The sequence below is a fragment of the Anopheles merus genome, chromosome 2R (assembly GCF_017562075.2).
Source record: "Anopheles merus strain MAF chromosome 2R, AmerM5.1, whole genome shotgun sequence".
Classification (NCBI taxonomy): domain Eukaryota; kingdom Metazoa; phylum Arthropoda; class Insecta; order Diptera; family Culicidae; genus Anopheles; species Anopheles merus.
The window spans coordinates 11,662,906-11,686,850 of record NC_054082.1 but is presented as its reverse complement, the minus strand read 5'-3'; the positions used below and the strand labels follow the sequence as shown (position 1 = coordinate 11,686,850).

The window sequence follows — 23,945 nt, the reverse complement described above, 5'->3', positions numbered from 1 at the left end:
ATTATACTTTGGCTTTTACCACCGTCAGGCATAATGTTGGTCTGGTGATGGCGATGGTTTCGCTAATCCTGAATACCGGCACCAGGACGCATCCCATGCTGTGGGTTTATTGCAATGTCTATATGGTATGTCGGCGCCATTCTTGAGACTGTCGTCAGCTCCAGGACAACGGCGCATCCCGGTGGTGTTATTGAATGAGACGGTTTGTATGATTTTTATTGCCATTCATTCGCTCCCATCCAATACACCGATGGAACGGTGCAGACGGGAGTAGGGCTTTTAAAATAAACAAAATTAAAGCGTAGTGCTTCTTCTATTCGAGGGGTTTTGGACCGGTCTCGGTATTCCGAGACATTGTGTTATACAGGAAGCAGTCGTTTAAAAGCCAATACAGTGGCTAAAAGAACACAGCAATTTTCGGGTGAACTTTTCGAAAGTGTCTAAAGGTTTTTCTTTTGTATTAGCAGTTTCTTTCTACTGGTTTATGTTAAGAAAATTCTATTCGGCTGGGACGCTTTCTTCTTTACGACGCTTTCCTTTTTTTACCAACAGCAGTATTGCTGCGGTTGAAAAAGGCAACCAGACTAGACCTGAATGGATATGCCAATTATGGCGGTGATGATGATGATGATGACGGTGAGGTGGTTGAGATGTTTACGATATTTTGAGGACAAGGAACTTCCAGAGGTTCAACGAGTTTGTATGCCTCATGAGGAAAGGAATGGTGAGAGATCATAGGATAATAAAAATATGACCTGAGGGCTTTCCGTGTTTGATGCAAGAGTGTATTGCCAAGAAGAGATTAGTAGCCCAGTTGGGGTGTTGTAGGAAAGTGATATTTAAGTGGTAGATAATTCTTGTTGGCTTTTTGGGGCTGAGAAGCTATAAATCCATCGTCATTTCCCGTGAAATGACAAATAGTTCGGTAAGATTTTCAAGGAGATAACATCGTAGCAGTGGAAAAGAAAATGTATGATGATTGCAAGTGAACGATAGTATGTTTGGGAGTTAATAACGTTGTCAATAGATGCCCAGATATGAATGAATATGACAGCGGACAGAAACTAGAAAATAAAATTCAAAGTTCACGTTTAATTTGTGTTTGCAGTCAGTGGAAAAAGATTCAAAACTCCTTATTAAAATGTTTACTTGAAGTTGCTTATAATCACAACTTGTGGCAGAGTTTCTTGCTCAAATCTTATCGCATTTCGCAACAGTGATTGGTGCAGAGGAAAAAAAGACATTCCGGCCGAGCCAGTTTAGGCGTAGAATTCACGTTGTGTTGTCTAATTAAGCGACGATTTACATTCCACATCAATTTTGTGCTGTCAAAACGCGACCCTTGATACATAGGGAGCCGGAAAAGAGCGGAGAAGTTTGAGGACTTCGATAGAAATTGGAGCAAGACAGAGCAAGACGAACTGAGCACCACATGACGTCTAATTTTGTGGAATGTTTAGCGTCTCTCTGACCAGTTTGTATGAAGACGAAGAGTGAGCGAATGAAGGAATGTGAGAGTCTGAGAGAGATCGAACCATTTTGATGATGAGAAACAAGTTCTATAATTGAATGGAATGGATGAAACGCAAACTTGAAGTCTAAATCGAGAGTCATTCGGGGACAGAGTAATAAAACATTGTTTTTACGAGACTAGCCGATGAGTTTGGTTTTATTTCTTATTTGATAATTCTTTAGACCACCCTCAATGAAGCATTGAAATGAAATGCATGAAAACTAATGCAAATAGCTGTGTTCAACCTTGTTGCAAAATTATTTCCTAAATTCCTCATATTATTTCTATGTTCCTCCAACGTCTTTAAAGAATCGAGATGAAATACCTTGCGGTTACACAACTTCCGATTTTGATTGTGCAGCTCATCAAACATGATGACAGATTGGTCACTCTGGTAGATCGAGTGGAACTGCTGGTAGTTGCAGTTTCCGGTGACAATTTGTACCATCCGGGTGCATACTGCAGAATGTTCAAGGTGTTTGAAGAATTGCACCCAACTCACCGGAGACCGTTGAAATGATGAATGGAAGGTGCGCTTCCGTTGGCTCGGTTGGAGCGAGACGGGCTTGCCATACGAAATGATAAACGAGTCGCAATGAATCTGCATCAGCACCAGAAACTGCATCGTCGCAAAGGAATATTCGATGGAAGAACTAGTATTCCGTAGTACTCTGTCACTTTCCCGCCGCGAGCATGATTTATGTTCATGGAGAACCGTCATCCCATCCTTTGAATGGGAGCGTACGATGGCCAGGATAGGGATTGGAAAGGATGTCGCATGATTCATTCATTAAACGTGTGATGACCTTCAGTTTGTGCTGCAAAAGAAGAGCACTTGTATTTCGTTCCGCTTGTCGATAGACGCACGTCATCGGATGGTCAGATACTTGGGTGTAGAATTCTCCTCTTGGTTTAGAACACTCGAGCGTTTTTATTTCAGGAAGAGCATCCCGCAGAATGTGACCAACGGATAAGAGTTTCAGAGTGGAGAATGAAAAGTGATGGCTAGAGCAGAAGTCATTACTTTTTATAGTGCTTTGGGGTGGAGTTGAGACGGTCAGGAATTTCGGACATCTCGCTGGTTTCCAGACACCACGGCAGACTGCATCACGGGATGTCCTTGTGGCTCCTCTTTTTTATTGATTTATCGAGAGATTTTGGTTATATTGTATGTGATCTCGGTCAATTAATGGTTTTTTGAGTTACAAGTTAACTGACATGTAAAACACAAATATCTATAAATATTTAGAAATTGAAATATTGTGGTCAATGTCGACTGTTCCTACAGGTCCATGTAGGGGAACAGTTTCGATAACCATTGATAATATCTAACCGCTGATGGGAAAGGAAATAAGGTAGTCTGAGCACCACATGGCTACTCAGGACCTGAAAAGGTTTCTTTGAACGCTACAGGCCATAAAAAATGTCTAGAAAAGGAATATGACGTTCGAGATAGGTCTCGGGATGTACGCCTCCTCGATTGCTCCGTTGCAGGCGAGAATAAACGAGACAAGCGTACAAAATAATAAAAAGAGGGCTTACACACCTGCTGTGTCGCATCATCATACATCCCGCTGTGCTAAGGACAAGAAATGTTTACATGCATGCTATGTAGAACACATGTGAGTGTGTAGATATTAGAGAAGTAGAGGGATGCGTGCATTTTCCGTGTACGGGTCCGTTTAGCTGTAGCGCCGCCTGGTATCTGTCTGCTCTCACGTGCCTTGATCCTTGTGCTTTATCCTTGCTTACCCAACGCAAGCCAACTCGAACAAGAATATAACAAGGGTTTCGACAGCACCGAGGCTTCGTTTTCTTGGGTGCAAGCACAACAGCAACAGATCCTTTATCAGCCAGTTGCCCTGCATTACCGTACCCTGTATTGGAGGACCTTTGTTCGGGATTTCTTTCAGTGCTTTGTTACCGATTGTTACTGCTGTTCCGAGTGGTGCTCTGTGTAACAAGGCGACTGGTGGCGTTTGATGGTCGATCGTGATGTAAGATGTCTTGTTATTTGTAAGGTTTTTCTGGAGTTTTTTGTCTGTTCTGGTCGATATTGAACTTGCCTGCGGGATGCTTTTGTTGTGGAAATTGCTTTTGAACGTTTGCGGTTAGGTTTCCAAATTGGCGTTCGATTGATTCACGTTCCAGCACCTGCTGAAAGGTCTTAGGTTGCGGTTTTTTCTTTTGTCAATCATAGCATTGCCACTAGGAAGGGTTTCCATCCGTTTTTAAAACTAAGCAGTAGAGATCAATTCGTTGTCCACTTCAATGAGTAAGGAAACATTGAATAGTTAGTATTTTGTAAGCGAAACGCATGTATTAGCAACTTTAATTTTTGTATGGATTGTTGACATTCTTGGTTGTTCGAATGAAGGTGAATGAACTAAACCGGTTTATGTGGTGGCGCGTGAAACAAGATTTCACACCCACATAAACGAGTATCCATGAAGGGACAGCAAACTTCGTAAGGAAGTCCGAAGTGTAATGACATCGTCCAAGTTGTTTTTCTTGTGTCGGGAATACGATGGTCGTCGCTTAGAAAATATGTGTTAAGGCGATGAATAAAAATGTAGTGTGTTGGAGATCTCACGAACTCAATAGTCAGGAGATAGTAGAGATTACGAGACAGACACAAATCAGCAAATATACTTACTCAATTCGCTCACGAACTGGCAAACGTTGCATTGGTGTACAACGGGAATTTAGAAAGGATTGTTCTCGTTGTAGGTTAAAAATATGTGTCCCGGTTTATCGCGAGAGGAAATCTGTTCCTTCCTATTCCATTCATTGAACCACTCATATCCGTGGGTGTGTGAGAGATCCGTAAAATCGAGTGGAAATTGCGGGTTCGCCTTTGACCCGCCACTAGCACCTACCGGATATGTTGACATTCATTTGCAAAGCACGCGAAAACGTGTGTCATTTTGTGTGCTAAGGTAAGGCTGATATTGTGCACGGTTCCGCATGTAGAACCAAGGTATGCAGTTGAATGAATCGTAGCACAAGCCAACCAATGAATATGTTTTACGCTCTCTTTCGCTCTGATTCCTCGTCGGAATTGAGTCTCAATACGTAGCGATTTGCGGTGAATGCGGTGGAAGAATATTGGAGATAATCTGACACCAAAGTGAAACAGAAATAAAATCAAGGCAAACCGGTGGAATTTTTCTATGAGAAAGACATCGATCAGAAACCGTGTGACCGCAATGCGCTAGCACCACAAGAATTTTGTGGAGAGGAATGGTGCTCAAAGGAAAGATGGAGGTTGGTTATCTACTCCAATAAACGGTAGTTTTTGGTAGTACTGATATGCAATTTGGCAAAAGTGTTTAATAAAGGCTATTATATGATGCTATGCTCTTGTCAGATAAAAAACTTGATACGTATCATCAGTAAGGAAACTAATCCTATATGATTTAAATGAATAGTGGTCATCAAATGATCATTTGATGGTAAAATTCGTTTTGTGAAGTTTTTCACTCAAGCAACAATGTCACTACAATTCCAAATAAATGCCTCAATGCTAATGAAGGTTAATAGACAAAGCAAACTTGACATCAGTGACCACTTGTCGGTAAGGTATGCCATAAGCTTGAAGCCACGCCTGGGAACTCTTGTATCTGCATACTCGCTAGTGGGCTTGCCTATGCATTTTATTTCAATTGATGCAGCAAACATTGGCTCATTTTGTTTGAAGAGAAAGAGAGAGTGATGGTGAATGTATCATGAACAGACAAGGTAAGCATACTGCTCAGGATGCTAAGTGACCAAAGCGTCAAATGACCCAAAATGTGAACGACACGAAGTATTTTTTCAAAAGGTACTGTTTTTATCGATAGAAGATATGGGTTTTTTGTTTTCCAAACTACTTCGAGCGCCTCGTAATGCCAAGCGACGCAAACAAGAGGCCAAAAGCGGAGTGGCACTTGAGGAGGGTAATTAGTTTGACTGATCTTACGAAATAGCATTGAGCCAGGGGAGTCATATTGGGCTTGTAGCATTGACAGAAGTTGTTGATGGGATGGGGAATGGAAAGGTTAGGAATAATAATTTTAAACAAATTTGGAAATTTATGAAAAGGCAAAGTAAAATCCATTCCTACATCAAACCTTAAACTTGTTGCATTTCGTCACTGATAATCCCATTTCTACCTTGAAGCGCACTCTCAATGCTTCCGTGTTGCAGTGACGCTTCCCAACCGTTATCAACGCAATTTATCTATTCATCAGATTAATACATTTTGTGTGTCAACTATCTGTCATCGCTCGTGACGAGGAACAAGAGCTCGTCAACCTCGCCCCATAACAGAAGGCCTACAAACGGCCAAACAGTGTGGGGCCACGTTGGTTGTGTATGGGATGGAATTATTAAATCAATCAAGTGATCGCGTTCTTCTTGCGGTGCGTTTCGTTAGTGTCTGGCATGGATTGGACGGTGCTGTAGAGGGGGGTGAATCCTAGAGGTGGCAATGGAATGAATGTTGTTTGTCCACAAGGAAGAGGCCATTAAGGTGGTCATCAATTTTGGACGTTGCAAGAAAGAGCTGCGATAACAATCGTGATGGCCGTATACTTCCCTCGGCTTAATATACGCGTTGATGCGTGGTATGCTTCATGTCCGCATGATGTCTTCTAGTATGGAAAGGTGGAAGCTCATGTTCTATGAAAGGTTGTATGCTTGTGTAACGTTTACCTCGCCCAAGAGTGAGTGCGTAGCAGCCCATCCGATTTATAACGTTTTTCTCTTTTCATAAACCATAATAAGGGCAAGTGTTGAGTAGCATGGCGGTTGTGGTAATATAATACCTGCAATGATACATGTTCGGTCGTCTATATAGCTTCGTTGACATGATATAAATGGATTCCCATCAAACTTCATCCGATCGTAGCGAACGGGGAGACTTATCTCCAAAATGTGGCCCGTGTTTGACCGTTGACAAAGGAACGATGCGGAAAATGGAGCGATGACAGGTCGTAACTGGCATGGTCAGCTACTGATGTTTCATGCGATGATCCGTTTGATAGCATAAATCTCAACAAATGTAATATAATCTCGACGAGGGAGTAGAACGTATCATGATGGAATATGGGGTATGAGATGGGGAAGCAGAATCAGCAGTATCTCGAATTCTCTTTTACTTGTGTCTATGAAACTTTATGAAAGCTGTTTTACACGAAACAGTAATAGTTACAGTAGACAGCTGAGCGATGCTCAACATCCAATTTTTTTTTCATAAATGTTTGCAAAAGTATGTAAGTCATATACATCAGAGCTAAAATCATATACTCGGTATGATTTTATCGGTCCTGAGTAGTACTAAATATAAGAGATTTATCTTAGGAAGGATGATCATGAATATGTAGTTTATGGTCACAAATCGTCGGTACAATGTGTGTAAATTGTGCCTTAACGTCGTGTGGTTGGTTCTGAGGACTGAGTTCATCACAAATATCTGGATATGAAGTTTCGCCTTTTTGTTTTTTTGTGTGACTCAAATTTGGTTGTATTGTAAACTTGTTTCCTAACACTTTAAATATCACAAAAAAGCGAAGAAAATAGTCCTACCAAAACATACTGCCCGAAAACAAACGAACGAAAATAAAAGCATGAGAGCGATGATGTATGTGTGACCGTTAAAAAAAGTTGATGCTTGTTCATGTTTAGTTGCGGTGCTATTGAAGAAGAGAGAGCGAAAGCGGATTTCGAATCGCAAACGTTCGAAATCGGTAAAATGTGCTGTTAGTGTGGTGAAAATCGGTTTATGGTTGTATCGACACAATTATCATTGCCACCGATGGTCTACGAATGGTTGGTGTTGCATGTTTGGCAGACTGTGGCAAAGGTTGATTCGAAAGAAATTATAGGTAATCGTTTGAATGTCATTCAATCGAAGTTAATAAAGTTTTATTAAGTGGTTAAATTTATCCTCGTTTCGAATCGGTTTGTTAAAAATATCGATATATAGCATTAATTTAATTCTAGCCTTTACCGATTTTAAAGATTAGCATAACACTGAATGGATTAAGTTGTATTTGTATCAGGCCTGAAGGAATAATTTTGAGCAGTCCTTCGGTAGCTATCATGTGGACCACAAGATTAACCTAAACTCCTCCTAAATTGATTTCATTTGTTTATTATTTGTGTTTTACGTTGACAAAAAATAAACACTTACATGTTCTTATAACTCATAAATATTAATGTTTGTAGAACTTAATATATCTAGAGATGGTTCATGGAACCATCATAGTGACGTTATCTTTTTTTAAAATTATTTTTACATCATTCAATTATAACTTAAACAACTTTATTTGTTTTCCATATGGTTGTGTTATTCTATAAATTTAATTTCTTCTCAAATAAACACGTAAAATTCAGAGCATCGTAACACAAAAGAAATTTTACATTTTTAGATTTTTTTGCATAAGAGAAATATATAATTCCGCGTGGATTAATGGAGGCGGAAATCATAAAGAAAGACACAACCAGCTCAGGATCAGGATTCATCCTGTGCCCTTGAGGTGTCGTGTGTCTTATGGATGTGCTCATGCTTTTAGCGAGCGATAACAAATAAACAGATTGTGAAAATTGATCTTTGTTGAATCGTAAACATTGCCGTTTGCTGCCGTAGCGAACAAAGCGAGAAAAGCGAACGGAAAAGACTTTTGCGTTGTTATCGTATTGGTAAAACGTTTATGATGTAGCTGATATTGTTTGTGTGCAAGACTTTGACAAAACAGAGCTGAGCTTGAGCTTTGACAAAAACAGAGAGTGGGCTTGGAAGCGATAGCTGTTTTTTGCCATAAGTGTGTGAATTCTTTCGGTTGCGTTCTAAGAGTTCTTGCTCATATTTTTTATATTATTTTTTCTGCTTTCATTCCTCTCGTGGAATCGGTTTACACTTTTTCATGGCCCTTATTTATGCCGGTAAGTTTCTAAAAGAACGCATGTGCGCACAAGGAAAAATGTTCACAAAAGAGTCTCAAAAATGAAGTGACAAAGATGGTTGGAAATCTTTTCAGAACACTTGAAGCGTGGCATAATCGTTATCGTGACAGAAGTTCTTTTCCCAATTATGGTACACTTGTACAACCTCCAGAAGGGCGGCAAAGACCCTTAAATTACCAACATCCGCCCAAGCAGTATTGTGTCAGACGGTATCCTGCGGAAGTGCGCGATAGCTGAAAAGAAAAATGCTGCCGTTCGTGAAGAATTATGATATTTTTAACGACACAGATTAGAACATTGCTGTTAGTGTTGCTTTCATCGTGTTAAGTTAGTCTGACCACACCGTTAACAGGAGTCCCGACGCCTTGTTACGTAGCGATGCTAACGCCTCGCAGTGGCTATGCGCATCAGTACACTTAAAAGCATTTAGTCAACCTGCACAAATTATCTTCCCTTCTGTATAGTCTGGGAAGAAGATGCTCTGGAAAGTTGTACTTTCGTATTTTGCTCCAGAATAAAGGAACTGAAGTTGTCAGGGAAAGGAAAGACAAAGAGCTCCAAAGAGGACAAGGGATGTTAGGGGCTACAAATGTTGGAAAAAGGCGCTATACCTTATTTTTGTATAAAGAACGATGTATTTATGTTTCTATTGAAGTTATTTGCCTCGTGCTTAACCGTTTCGTTTGAATAACTTGAAATTCCGGTGACGTTTGGTTATGATCATTTGTGTAAGAGAATTATTTTTTATTATCCTGTTACAAAAATCAATACTTTCTGACTATATCCTTGTCTTGTCTTTTGAAGTCAGTTTTTAACGAAAGCCATATTGATTGTATTTCAATACATATTTGTTGATGTCTAGTCTGTAGTTACGAATGTTCTTAAACGTTTTTTCAATTTTTTCTTGCAGGTAAAAAAAAGTTTACTTTGACACAATACTGGTTGAGTGCAAATCCTAAAATCTACAAAGGTACAATTGCAATATGCTATTTTAATGAAGTATGCAAGCCAAGCTTATGTCATATGCAAGCTGGAATAATGTTTACACGAAATGTACCCGTTATTGCCTCATCGTCATACAACTCCATCATCTCCAGCCCCGATTACCACGGATCCGTCTTGACAGTATATTATTTATTTTATTTCGAAATCATTTCCAGCGAACATGAGCAATGCTCTCTCGTTACAGAATGCTGCCAATAGAAGCATAAGAGATTGGGCGAGTGTGTGTATGCTGTCCAGTCAGGGAGAGGCGGCTTTGCAATTACTAAAACCCCATGTGTCCAGTTCCAGTTCAAATTTACCGTATTTTGCGTTACAATCACGTGTCGCCTGCAGTATCAGTATCGAAGTACTGAATGTGGGGTTGCGTTTCGTTGTTAGTGTTATGTAGTGTCTCATAAATCTTGTCCTGCCTCGTTATGAAATATTCCACTAACGATTAACTGCTGCACTGCTGTGTTCTGGCCTTTGGTCCGCTCAGCAAATCTCTATTGCAAGCGTTTCGTTTTCCTGCAAGCTGTTTAGGTCCGAGCTGAGCTATAAAGTCGTTCTCCTTCAATTCGCTTGATCTGCACCGGCACCAGCATTCCTTGCCGTAAGTAATAGGAGATACAACTTCCTCTAATGCCGTTTTCTTCGGTTCCTGTCCATGGTTTCACCCTCGTCCTCGTCGTAAAGTATGCTCGTTTTGCGTCATCGCCCTTTGCAAAGGATCCGTTTTGCCTCAATTTTCAGTACACTATTGAGACGTAACTTATGGCCAAGCGCTTCCGTTCGCTTATTGTCCGCTTCCGGTGTGCAACGTGGCACAAGCAAACGGTCTGCAATGTTATCTTTTCGGCAAAAGTATGTACCTTTTTTTCCTTCGTTCTGTAGAGGTTGCCTTTAAGAACCCTGTTAGAAGTGGTTTAAATGTACAACTCAAATAAGAAGCAAAATATATATTGAAAGGAAGTGTTGGAGTGCGGGAGGGTTTAAATTGATAGTTCATAAAGATACGCTTTTGATAACATACTAGCATTCGATATCATCTAGCCAGGAGCAATTTGAAGATAAATCGCTCCTCGTACCGGAAGTGCTATCGGGTGGTTTCTATAGAACTTGTATCGTTTTGAAGCGAGTGGGTTCATAGCAGATTCTCATAGAATGCTTATAACATATTATTGGGCAACGTCTTATTTAAATTGCTATTATTATATTAGTTACAATAAACGAGGCTAAACATTGATGTTTAAAACATTTTACCATAGCAACCTTTTTAATCAACAAAAACAACCAACAAACGCAGAGCAACTCAGTGTACTGTAAATTATTAAAAACCTCGACTCCTTTCCAAAGCGGCGCATACCTTTGGCTGGGAAAACAATTTAATGAAAAATATTTGCATGACTGATTTTTCGCGGTCGACGGTCGCCGGTGCTTTTCCGATGCCGGGATAAAATAGAAGCAAAATCTTGCTAAGTAAAGCTTACGCGGAACTTTGAAGCGACGTAGGATAATTCGTTTTACAGTAAAATCCAACCAAAACAAGAGTGCGGGCATTCCAGCGAAGCGAAAAGAAACCAACAGCGGTTGTAATTAAATTTCAACTTTGGTCCTTATTACCGTGAGTTTTGCACCAGACGTGGCACTTTTGTTGACGGGTGGCACTGGCAGTAATTGCGCAGAGCGTAAAAAAACAAGAAAAAAAAAGAAAAAAAGCTACATAACCGTGACATGTTTGAATTTCCTTGCTTCGTGCCAGGTATATTCAATTGCGACACCATGTACCATGCGGCAGATTAAACAAAGCACTAGAAGCACTTCATTCCGGATCACTTCAACAGAGGACTGGGACGACGATTTTGGGAAAGTTGAAAATTGGTTTTTCATTCCAATACACGCTCGATTCCACTTGATAAACGAAATTATTCATTAGACGTTCCTCCTTCGCATTGGAAGCATCGCTATAGCACCATCAAATCGCTCCGATTCGGTTCGTTTCGATCCATTTGTTCACTTTTGAACCGATGTTTGAGAACAAGAGGTCGACCACAGCCCACGATGTAGGTTCATTCGTGATGTGGATTTGTGATAACAAATAACTGGTTTGTGAGAAGGTTGTGGCGAGAGGTTGGCCTTCCAATAAGTATCGAACATCGCTTCGTACAAAATGTTAGAAGCCGGAAGCAAAATCGTTTAATCGTTTACCTAACCTCCTAAAACAAACAAATCGGTTTTGTCAGAGAAGGTGGAGGTCATCTTTCAAAATACGCTTGAATTGCAACTGACAGACAAGTGGACATACTTTGGAGGCTGAAACCGTTAGAGAAGATGTGGAAGAGAGTGGAAATTTTGGCTCAGGTTGGATACTCTTTGATTGAATAGGTTAGTTATATATTGATGGTTATGGGGCATCCGTGGTTTGTTTATTCATCTTTGTAGTCGTCCAGACTATTTAATATGAAATTTAGATTTCAGTTGGAGAGTAGTTAAAGCTATTGTATTCATTAAGACGTTTTAGCATCTTTTTCCAAAGCAATTATTTAACTCATGACTCGTGTGATTATATTTTCAATGTCCAATGGTTTCAAAAGGGGGGTTCAACTTGAGAGTGTTGCTATATAGATAAAATAGTTGATCTTTTATGCTGCATGATGAATAGTAGAATAAAGAGACTTTAATAAAGAATAGTCCGACATAAATTATGTTTGAGTAGTGGAAAAAAACATAGCTATGTTCTTTTTTAATATGTATTGCTTGTTCCTGGTGGGATTTAATAGTGCAAACTCCATACTATGGTAGACACAATGCTCCATAAATAGGAAGAAAATATTTTATCCAAAGTACATAAATTAAGGTATTCCAACGGCAGCTGTCGTCGTTTCGAAAGAATTGAACTGCATCATTAAACATTGAGACTTCATCCAAGCTGAAACGAAGGGTCGGCGTCCCTAATTCAGAGCATAATGATCAAAATAATTGTCATCAATTGATCAACCTCAGCACGGTTCCTTGCATCAGGGACACGCTTTTGACTCAAAAATTAATCCTCTTAAAAGTTCGATCCTGATTTTTTCCCCCATTTCCTTGTCAATACTCCCCGGAGAAAGGTTGGGTTGATCATGCCATAAAGCACATACAGCAAACGCTGTGAAAAATGTCCCAACGGTACCGGGTCACCGATAAAGCAGCAGGTCAGCAGTAACAATTAAAGTAGTCCGCAAACTTTTCCTGCACCAATTAGCGCCTCTGGCCTCCTACAGACAAAGTGAACCCGTAGCGAAATAGCGCCGGCTTTTGTGTGTGAAATAACATAATTTATGTTTCGGCTGACAGGCTCGGACAGGTCAAACTATACACATGCCACCCGTTCGAAGACTAGGATAGAGCGAATGGAACTGCAAGAAGCGTAAAATTGCTGCTGTTGCACATGGACACCCGGTCTCTGGCATGTGTGGTGCATCTTGCCATTGTGCATCACTGTTTTTGTTTTGCTTTGCACTTTGGGAATGTGTCGTTGCAGTCACCCGTGCTGGTTGGCTTGCGGCAAGGTTGGAAGCGATGGGTGGTAAATGGGTCAGCTTTGTGACTTTAAAATAACGAAACAATCGTGCTCAACGTGCTGTGAAAATGGACATTTTCCGACTTTTCACAGTTGGCAGCGGGGCTTCATTCAATCCGGCAGTGGAGCAAAGGTCGGACAGAAGAACGTAAGCGAATGGAGAGATGATCCTTGTTGCAGTGTTTTGCTGTTGGATGTTGGAGGATTTCTGTTGTGTTTTATCTTAGGAGAATGGCTCGAATGAGCCGTTGGTCGTCCAACTGTAAGATCCTTGCATATAGTGAAGCCAGAGACGATTCTACCATAAAAACTACCAGCAAATGCTTTCCACTGGTGATAAAATGTTGCAACAACACCAAGAAAAACATCCCATTGTGAGGAACTTCCTTCCGTGTCCGTGTGCTAAGGGTGGAAATGGCGGAAAAATGGGGCAGTGGGGGTCGAAATAACAAACGACTGGAATGGCCGAATAATAAAACCCAAACCGTGTCGTGTGCCAAAGTTGATTTTGCGAAGCTGCACGTTGTATCTCATTTCCACCGCATATTGAACCCATTTCGCCTGTTGGTGTGCGGTGTTTTTGTCATAAAGTCAAGCCCTTTCATTTTTGCGCCGGCCACCGTTGGCATGCAGTGTCAATTTATAGCCAGCATTATTGTGCTATAATATTAAAACGTTGTTGCTTCACCTCAGGAATCGTTGCTGTTTTGTTTTTGTTGTTGCACGTTCGTATACAGCTGAGGATTGTAGCGGACATGCTGCTGTGCGTTACTGTATCGCTTTTTTAGAGGATAGCTTCTTGGTAAAAAGAGATGCTATTGTTAAATAAACTGTTGGCATTATTATTTGCTTATGCAGCCAAACATTGCAACAAAAAAGGGAGCACAAAAATGGTCCCATATGATTTCAGGAGAAAATGGAGAAAAACGGTAGCTGCAACACGTTGCAGCAGCAGCATGCGCGCTTCCCTGTGGTGAAACTGTTAAACCATTTTCCCCCAAACTGTGGCCGGCAAACCTCTGACACCCCAGCAACCGCCGGGATGGTGATGTGGCCGACATTAAAGCTTTACGCTACAGTCAACAAATAATGGTCCATGGAGAACGAAGTTGTGGCAAATTCAATGAATTATTCCCTGCTGCTCGGTAGCGTGCCTTTCGTTCCTGGTTGATGTGCGATATGATGGCCTGGTCTGTGGGAACGCTGTGCAATATTTTTCGTCCTTTCAAACATTTTCTCACATACTATCATTGCGGCTCTGGGGAGGGTGTACGTGGAATCCCACACGTAGGTCATATTTTGAGAACACACTTTTCCTTTTCGTGTTTCAGGGGATGTGTAGTAATATGTGTTGGTCCTAATAGGTGACATTTTTCACTCTCGGGGTTGTTCTTGGGGTAGATGCTACGAAGCTCAGCCCACAAAGTTCTAGGAATCGTTTTCAAAGTATATGAAGCGTTATACTCTACGTAAGGATGTATTGCTCGTTTCCTTGACTTCCCGTTCATTGAAAATAATTGAAAAAATAAAAACAAGAGTTAGAAATTTATCTGGTTGCATGTCTATAAGCATAAATAGAAAGAATGGAAATTGAATTTTCTTGCCCATATAATCCGAGGGAAGCGATACGGTAAAGCAAATCAAAATTGATGATGATCCACCTGAAAAAAATATTTCAATGGAAAACATGGGATGGATGTGTTGCGTATAGAATGTGTGGCGTAATTTATGCATATTGAATTATTAGAGATTCTTCTTCTTTTTATTCTGATAACATTTTGATGCATATTAAATCTTGTGATGAGTTTACCATGGGAGCAATCAATCAAAATCGTATTAAATGGTCCAAAAAGTTTAAAAACAAACCAGAATTTTCGAGAATTTATCAAAGTTTGCAAACATTGTGCAACAGTGTCTTCATGTAGAGACAAAATTACATGTCCCTAAAGGGAAATATAACAGATTCACGTAACGCATGGCGATGTGTTCTTCCTACTGCGTTTGTTGTAGCGTCAGAGAGGAATTATTTATTAACGACTGCGAAGCAGAACGAGCTTTCGCGCATGATACGAGAACGTTAATGGATAACTTGGTTTCAAAAAGAAATTGCTCCAGCGCGAGACAGAGAACATAAAAAATGATGTCAAGGATAAGACATATGAGCGAGAGAAGGTGATTTTCTCCCTTGATGATTGAAGCGTGAATGGAAACTGTCGCGCTACAACACGGACAAGAAAAGCCTTGCGAAAGTCTTTCCAAATCCCGAAACTCTGCAGTATGTTTATTGCTTCATAACGTTGGGAGTTCGTTGTGTTTGCCGAGGCTTCTTGCACGCGCGCTAATGAATCTGTGATGGAACACACGCGTGATGGAATAAGCTCGACAAAAAAGCCTGATCTAGTACGGGCACAGCCAATAATTGGCAGGGGGAAAGGTCGTGTTCCGCGAAGTAACGTGTGTTCCTTTGAGGTCCATCATGGCATCAAGTTTCGGCGTTGAACGTGCGTCGTACTTCCAGGTGGATATCTTATCCGCAGCTGTACGTGTGAAACTGTTTGATCTTGCCCTTGTGCCTTGCGTCGCTTTTTAGAGAATTTGTGTGCGGAGAGGTCCCAGTGGCTTAACAATCTCATCAAAAAACGACCGAAGGAAGATATTAGCTGTTGGTGATTTCTTAATAGAGAAGTGTCTTCATGATGTCATGGGAAGAGGAATGAAACTGGTGTTTTGAGGTGGATGTGTCAAATTACTTCCTGGAGTAGATATTTTCACATGAACGCTTTTTGTTTGGTGGTCGTTCGCTACACTCTATGTGTAAACAAAATGTTCCATTTGAATACGAAGAAAGCATCCTTCGTCGTCAAAACATTCTCACGTTCTCTGCTAGGTTGTTACAGTTCACTTTATGCATCGTGTGTACAAACCAGGATCCTGGATAAATTGGTGAACCAGTTTGGGGTGACAATTTCTGTGTTAGCTGTAGTTTGGGAACGGGACACACGCGGGAATCTATGGGGAAAAGAAGAGAAGAGGTTGTTGGTCTTATCCCATGGGACTTCCGTCAACATTGGCAGTCAGTGCGACTGGCTGGCGTTAATGAGCATTGCGAACCGGTCTCAAATTACCGGTCGTTATGGTAAAACTGAACCTCTTCCGTGGATACAGTGCTATTGCTGACGAAGCGAAAAGAAAAGGCCAGCGAGTTTAAGCAGTGGCAATGGTAATGAAGAAGATGATGATGATGCTGATGATGGTGGCTGATGATGGCGAAAGCAAACGCGTTAAGCTGAAAATGTGACGCCCTCGATGGCAATGAAAAGTCGCCAGCTGTCGTCATGAGAAGTTTGAAAGAAATCTGGCTGGCTGGAAGAGATTTTCAGTTAGTTTGTTTATCGGTAGGTAGAAGAAGAGGATTTGTTGATCGTTGGCAAATACGTTAGCAGTAAATAATGCAATGATTTTATTTTGTGTTGTTGGTTGTTCGTGATTGTAGGCAGCAAACAAAATGTCAGTGAATTGAGAGGGATGGTATGAATCACTTGTTTATTGTGTCAATTGTAATACACTTTTGAATAACACTCTAGAGTGTTATCTTGGTGTGTATTGTTCGAGTGGGTTGGCAAGTTCGGTTTGAGATAATATTCCATACAGAATGAGACACTTTCTAATAAACCTATACTCAGAAGCAAATATGAACTTCGACGGAAGACTGAAACGGCTGGTGAACGCGGACGTAATTAAGTCAAATTATGTGAAAACTTTTCCTTCTACAGTTAGCGGCATGCATCCGTTGCATTATTTTCCTTGTTTGGGATGGTTGCGCCTATCGAGCTATAGAGAAAAAAGGCAAGAACAAAGTAAGTGGAGCAAAAAAGAAACAAAAATAGACAGACACACCCCACGTTGGTTGTTATGTGAAAAATGTGAACGGTAAGGGAGTGGAAAATGTGCGCACCAGACGAAAATTGTTCAAAAACTTTATACGAAAGGAAATGCCCCATGAAAGAAAGAGAATTTCAGTTTTAAGGCCACAAGGATTACTGCTTTCGAACACTGAATAAACTGGAAGAGTAAAGGAAACCCGAGAAATGCCAAGAAAAACAGTTTGGTAACAGAAAAAGATTTTTCCAACCAAGAAATGTTACAAGCCCAAGGAAAGAAAAACAAGACACTGTCACCCCTCCGGAGAATTCAAATTTCTTCAAACTGCTTCGTCAGCAGAAGCAAACGAGTGAATTGATGACAAGAAGGGGACAGCTATGGCCGATTGAATGTAGGCTACATTACAACCGTCTCCTGGCTTGGCTTAGAAAGCTTTATCCCCAAAACGTCTGCAGGAGAATGAAAAGTGAAGCTGAAAGATGATAATAGCTCTCACATCCAAATACAGTGGCCCCATGGGAGCAAGTAAGCCTCGATCGATGGAATTGAGTTTGGTTCTTTTGCTTGTTTGCTGTCGATCAATTTTCAATATGTGACGTAGCAGGTTGCACGACCAACAATATCCCCGTGCAATGAAGCGTTGCGAAGCGGGAAGTATTTGACAATTTCTTTTCCGTTTTACAGTAGGTAATCCAGCACACTTCCCGCCTTTGTGGCCAGAGCATGGGTCTTATTTGGATTTGAGCAGGATACTGGAGAAAATGAATGTGTTTTTTTCTTGGGCACTGGTAATAGCGATATGTCCATTTGTAACTTGGACGAAGAAAGGACAGGTGAATTTATTTGTCAAGACAAGAGTCACCATGTCTCAGAGGAATATTTGTTTATTTGGGCTGAAATGTATTTCTGCTGCCTCCGGGATTGTTTTGGCCGTTGCGGGAGTGCAACACGAGGCTAAGAAATGTCTGTTATTTGCAAAGCAAGTCAACAAAGGGTCGAGATTAATATTTTGGAAGGTTTTAGTATGATTTCCCAAGGTGTATGAGAGTATCATGCATGTAAAGAGACATTTCGCTCGAAAGAAATGTAAAACATTTTGAATGCTTTGAGCAGCTTCTTGATTGAGGAATCAAAGAAGGAAACTGAAGATGGTATAGTATACACGTAGTTCTGGAATATGTGTGTAGTGAAATATATATTTAGTATTTTCAAAATATATCAGCAACAAATAGTTTTGCAGCTTTAAGCAATTAGCTAACAAGGTGACACAAGAATGGCCCAATTCTGAGGCCTGTTCGTTGAAAGAATGAGATTGTGATATGCGCTCGTTAGTCTCGCTTCCTCTCGTGGTACAATTGTTCGTTAAAGAGTATCTAAATAAAAATTATCATTTAGCTTGGTAGGGTTGCAGGGGTCGCTTTGGAGAAGCCATGGTTTATTGTATGAGATGTATAATAATTGAATCAGCATTTTTCTCAAGTACCCAAAAATGGATAAGCCACGAACTGAGATGCTCTGGCAATTAGGATACTTTAGCAGCGTTAGCGGTTTGCATGGCAGAAGTGGTCAAATGAAGCACTTCACAATTCTTGTTGTTTTTTTTGCACTTTTTGCATGGGATGCATCAACCTAGCATTCCAGCTATGCGAGCAGAATGGATAATACAACAGGATTTTCCTTTGTTATCGACGCAGTATTGATGAAAAATGTAAGCAAAATCTCAGCTTCGATGCACCTTGTTAGATAGAGTGAAGATAAACTGCATGATAAGCATCGTTAGCGATGGTGGTTGGTTTGTAAGAAGAGGTCGTGAGGTTGCGAGCATATGCTGTTATTGCTTCGTTTGCACCTTCGCAGCGAAATGAACTGTATCGGCCATCCGTGCAAAGACCTTTGGCTTGTAAACGCGAGCATTGGGTGTGAAAATCTGCATGTGCTCGTTTGCAGAAGAGTAAGGAAAATTTGCAAAATGAAGCGATAAAAAAGCTTTGGAAAGGGAGATTAAAAGAGAGACAGTAACAGCTATTCCTAACCTTGGTCCAGTACGTTACCAATATTCGATCCGATAAGCAACGGTTGCACATCTCGTAACACCGTATGGTGGCTGCTGTTTTGCAATAAATCACAGATGAAGTAAACGATGGTTGAACCACGGAACTGTTGGTGGTTGATAGACGATTGGTACGGTATCAACGCATCCGAGATGCTCGAATGTCGATAGAGAACAGCTTTTTCGCGTTGCTCTGGAATGATGTAGTGGTAGACCGATGGAACTGCAAGGAATTTCCATGGAACTACTTTCGGAAAACGCTTGCTCGATGTGTGGCTTAGGGACGGGTTTTCTTGCACAAGCGAAATGCGGATGATGGATGTTGTGAGGCAATGGAAGCGATACCTGCTAATCGGGAAGTGACTGTAGGCTTACGAGATCAGCACCTGTCTGGTTGCTGGAGATTGGGTTAGGATGGAATGTACTCAGCCAGCAATGGAGAGAAAACGAGGCTCACGGTGCATGTTGTATGGTAATATCCTCCTGTTTGGGGGCCAATCAGAGGAATCCGTAGATATTCGTCGACATGGTTGCGGTGTTTCTCTGTGTACTTTATTTTGAATTACTGGTGCAGCCTAGACGAGGTAGTGTATCATTGAAATGCACTTAATTATCGAGCTGCAGCCACTTCTAGGCACAAGTATTCGGTTTCATACGTGAGTGGCCATGTAGTTTGGAATGTTGATGTCGTAAGTAGCGAAAGCTAGTTGTGTGGTTTTCGGAGTGATCGCTGAGGTATAGATTTGGATTAATGGAACAGCACTGTAATAATAAGGATCAAGTAGGTGTTTACTTTTCTTATGTATTGTATCCAGATATGTTCCGTCACAGTCGCCTTATTCATGACGTTTAGTGATAAACATGAGGTGCGGCTCTCGGTTCTTTATGTGAAGCGGATGACAAATGCTTGAAGCATTAGTTTAATTCACTTATCGATTGGCGGAGTGTGTGTAACATAAAAGTTTCCATTGCTTGTAGGTAGAACATGACATGATTAATAAATGAAATGGTTCATGTAAATGGTACAAGCATAGTCCCATTCAGCAGGAGTAACAGTGTAAGCGTGTTGTGAAAGAGTTTCATACCCTTCAGGTTTGTGATTGATGATGGTGTCGGGAAGGTTTGACGATAATTTATGAAAGCCGCTATATTCATAAGAAGATCCACCGCCAAACGTTACACGTTCGGTTGAGCCTCGCACGACTGCTCACAGCTACTCAACTAAGCAACTCACGTACGACACATTGCCATCAGTTCCGGAAATGATGCTTCGCAAAACATTGTCTATTGCAAATTTGTTAGGTCTTGGGAAAAATATATCTGGTGACTTTTCAGTGTAAAATGGTGGCTTCATTCTAAAAGTGCTGTTGCGTATCGATTGCATAGATAAAAGAGGCGTTTTGTCCTGAATTCAAGCCGTCTCAGGTATGAGATGTTTTATACGTGAAATCATGGAAATTGTGGGTTTGTTTGGGTAAGTTACCTGGAATACATGCATTGCAATGAGATTCCTAAATCAAAGAAAGAAAGTGTAAGGTAAATATCAGATAAAAGCAAAAAAAAAAAAACCACTCAAACCTACTCACACAGTGTTCTAAATCGACGCAATATCCTTCACCTTTTTTGAATACCACCGCACACGAGAATTCTCAAGCATTTTGGGTATGACTAAGAAACGCTTATGGTAGCTCTGAGTGTTTCGAAGCACTTGAAACTCTTGTATGGTGTTACCATAGCGATGGAAACGAATCCCTTTGCACACTTATATATCGGTGTAATATCTTCGCTCGTAAGAGTTGTACTCCTGTCACGTGTCCTTATTTCGCTTCAGTGACGCCTCGGTGCGTGTCTGTCGTGTTTCCTGGTTCCTTTTTATTTGCAGGGGAAAACCCATTTGTACTCTAGCCTGAGAGACGCGCGTGTATCTTATTTGTCGTGGTTTTGTTGGCGGAAAACAATCGTATGAGGGAGTGTACGCGTTCGCTGGTGCGCAATTGGTATGTAGCGTTTTATTGATGATTTCGTTACGCCAGACGAAAATCAATTTAAAACTCCTCGTTGGTGGAATGCGTAGAAATAATGTTCCTGTGAAGGAAAAAAAGCATGATGCTTTTAATGTACTATCTTATGGACCGGTGAGAATGGAATCAAGACGAATAAAGGGCAGAGCAAATGGAAAACGATTCCAGTTGAGAGAGGCTAAGCTGTAAATCATACTAGTTGTTGGTATTGTGAAATGTTGGCATACTGGAATTGTGGGGTGTAATGCTTTTATGTAGAAGGTAGATATATGATGGTGTTTGGAAAGAATGCGCTTATGATGAAGATTTTAGAAAAAGGGTGTTTTGTTTAAGCCGAATGTCATGACTCAATCGCTTTTCGTTTCACCTACCTTAAGCCAAATAAGCTAAGAATGAAAGTCATCTAGCAAGAGCAGAAGGTGGAGGAGAATCGTAACTGATCTGAATCGACCCTTTTGTAAATAAATAATAAACTTCGAACTTCGGTTGCATATCCTACGATTTGTTTCAAAGAGATTGGCAGCGTGAAAAGTATGTGAGACATGGTTCATGGCTAGCAAAAGCGTTGAATAATTGCAACTATATTTCTTGAATCCTGAAAAATGCTTTAGACTCAAAGCTTTAAGGTTTTTGTGCTGAATTTGACCACTTGAATGCGAAACGATGATACGCCATTCAGAGCAGCTTTAGTAATGCATAGATGGATTCAAACTGTAACCGGAAGGGTCGAAGATAAGAAAAACATTCCACATAGTATGTGAACCGATTTAAGGCCGAAGCAGTGTACCTTTTTTCTAATGGAGCTACCTGCTCCTTCCTCTATCCTGGCATAGCATTATCTGCACAGCAAAAATGTAGGATCACCTTCTAGAACAGGAGAGCAAAATAAACTTCAAATGAACTTTGCAAACATTCCATTCTTTTATGAGCATGGCCGTTGTACGGTTGACAGATTGCGGTGATTGCCAGCTTTTGTGTAGCTTCCTTGGGTTTTTGTTGTTGTTCAAATTACTCAGGAGAATGAGGGACGCATAGAAAAAACATGAGAAAATTCCATGAGGCTTCGGCATAGGTAAGTGATAGAGATGCGTATGCAAAGTTTTTCTTATTCAGTCACGGATCGTTTTTACTTCAACCGAACAAATAACGATGTAAAACTTTTATAATAAAAGTGCTTTTCACGACTTTTATTATAAATTTATATCTTGTCAATTTGAAGTATATATATTAAATAAATACTTACTAACTTACTTATGGGCTCATAAAATTGTGGCCGATCTTATCAATGATGTCGTAGTGCGAATACTTTGCAATTCGGATACCTTTCAGCTACCATTTACAGCGTTTGCACGTTTCTCAAGCTAAAACGAAAGTTTACAGATCATGACATGGCATCATGGCATGGCAGGTTGGAATGCGTACAGTTTCTCACTGGAAGGTGTCTCCAGATTTCCACAATTAACCTGATGTGTCGGAGATTTGAATAAATGTATCTTACGCATCTACATAAACAGTGTCATAGACAAACAGCCACTTGTTTTCGTTATCTACCAATTAAAACTCCCTTATGTTAAAAACAGCTGAAGATTTAATTTTTGTTATTTATTTTCGTCTCTTTTCAGGTAAATCAGCGATGTCGTGCATCATCTTCTGTAAAAGTAACATTTGCTTCTGCTTTCTTATCAACGAACCAACAAAGTGAATCTGTGATTGGAGTTTCTTGTGGTACATTTTCTTGGCGAGTGTTGAAAGAGCATGCACATAGATCCTACAACACAGAAAGCTGGAAGCAATGTGTTGATGTAGGCTTTCAATCTAAGCGGTATTCTCGACCAGCGATACAAATTTATTCAAATTGTGTAGAAAAGTCCCCCATTCATGTTTCTTATTTGGACAAAACATCAAGGAATGATAAATCTCGATCTCGGTTGTCCCATGAACGTTGAAACTAAGATTGTGAGAGTCAAAATATGCGTGCAATGACGAGAGGACAATGTAGACTGCAGGTTTAGAGCAGTGAATTTGTAATTTCCATTTTACTTCTTTTGCCTGATCGTAAAACAGGCTAACATAGGAATCAGAGCCGCACCGTGCAAAGGCAAATACGTTTGTTACATGTTTCGTATTTTCCAAAATTCTGTTTGGGCTTGGCAAGAAGTCGTTTGCAAAATCTGTGTGATGGTACGTTCTATCCTCTCGGATAGTTCAAGGGCTGAAGCAGAATGACAGACATTTCTTCTATTTCGGTTTATTAAGATATTCAAATCAACCCAACTCGGCACTTTGGTGTCTTGTCAGAGTGACTAGACCGAGCATGCTGTATAATCCGAAGAAATGGCTACGTTCCGTCCTTGGTTGGCCGCTTGTGTTGCAGAGCTGGGTCAAGACAGATAAGCAAAGACAGGACCAGAAGAATGCTGTGAGATGGCATCATTGGGTGATATTATACTGGACATTTTATGTTCGTCGTTAGCAGTGGAATCTTAGGAGGGTGATTAGATTATGAAGTGGTTTGGAGTCAGAAGTCGGAGGTAGTGTAGAAGCGTTATGAGTTACGATCATGGTGAATATGCATCAGAAGCAAATTGTAATGAGTGTTGACAATGTATCTTCTCCAAAAGAAAACTAGCTGAATGTATAGTCTAAGAGAGCAAAATGAACAGGCAGACACAAAAATGTAGCATTTGATCTTCTTCTTTGGCACAACAACCGTTGTCGGTCAAGGCCTGCCCGTACTTACTAGTGAAGTGAGCTTGGCTTTCAGTGACTCATTATTGTTACCATCTCAGAATAGTCAGTCCTACGTATGGGGGCACGGTACATTCGGGGCTTGAACCCATGACGGGCATGTTGTTAAGTCGTTCGACGACTGTACCACCAGACCGGCGTAGCATTTGATAGGTTACTAAAAAAACACGCAAATTTTATGATTTGATACAGGAATGCTGCTTGAAACTTAATTGCTCACGAAAATGTATCAATGTA

General features: G+C 40.6%; 1 long non-coding RNA gene across 3 annotated transcripts in view; it reads left to right on the top strand.

The window, feature by feature from the left end:
* The window catches only part of LOC121603645, a 31,788-nt gene extending 8,219 nt beyond the window's left edge, over positions 1 to 23,569 (top strand). Inside the window, exon 3 of one of the 3 annotated variants that reach the window (XR_006006690.1) lies at positions 22,583 to 23,569. This is a non-coding gene — a long non-coding RNA (uncharacterized LOC121603645). Of the gene's footprint in view, positions 1 to 9,371; positions 9,587 to 9,621; positions 9,743 to 22,582 lie in introns of those variants that run through there. The other 2 variants (XR_006006692.1, XR_006006691.1) reach the window with 2 other exon arrangements.
* Positions 23,570 to 23,945: the final 376 nt, after the last annotated feature.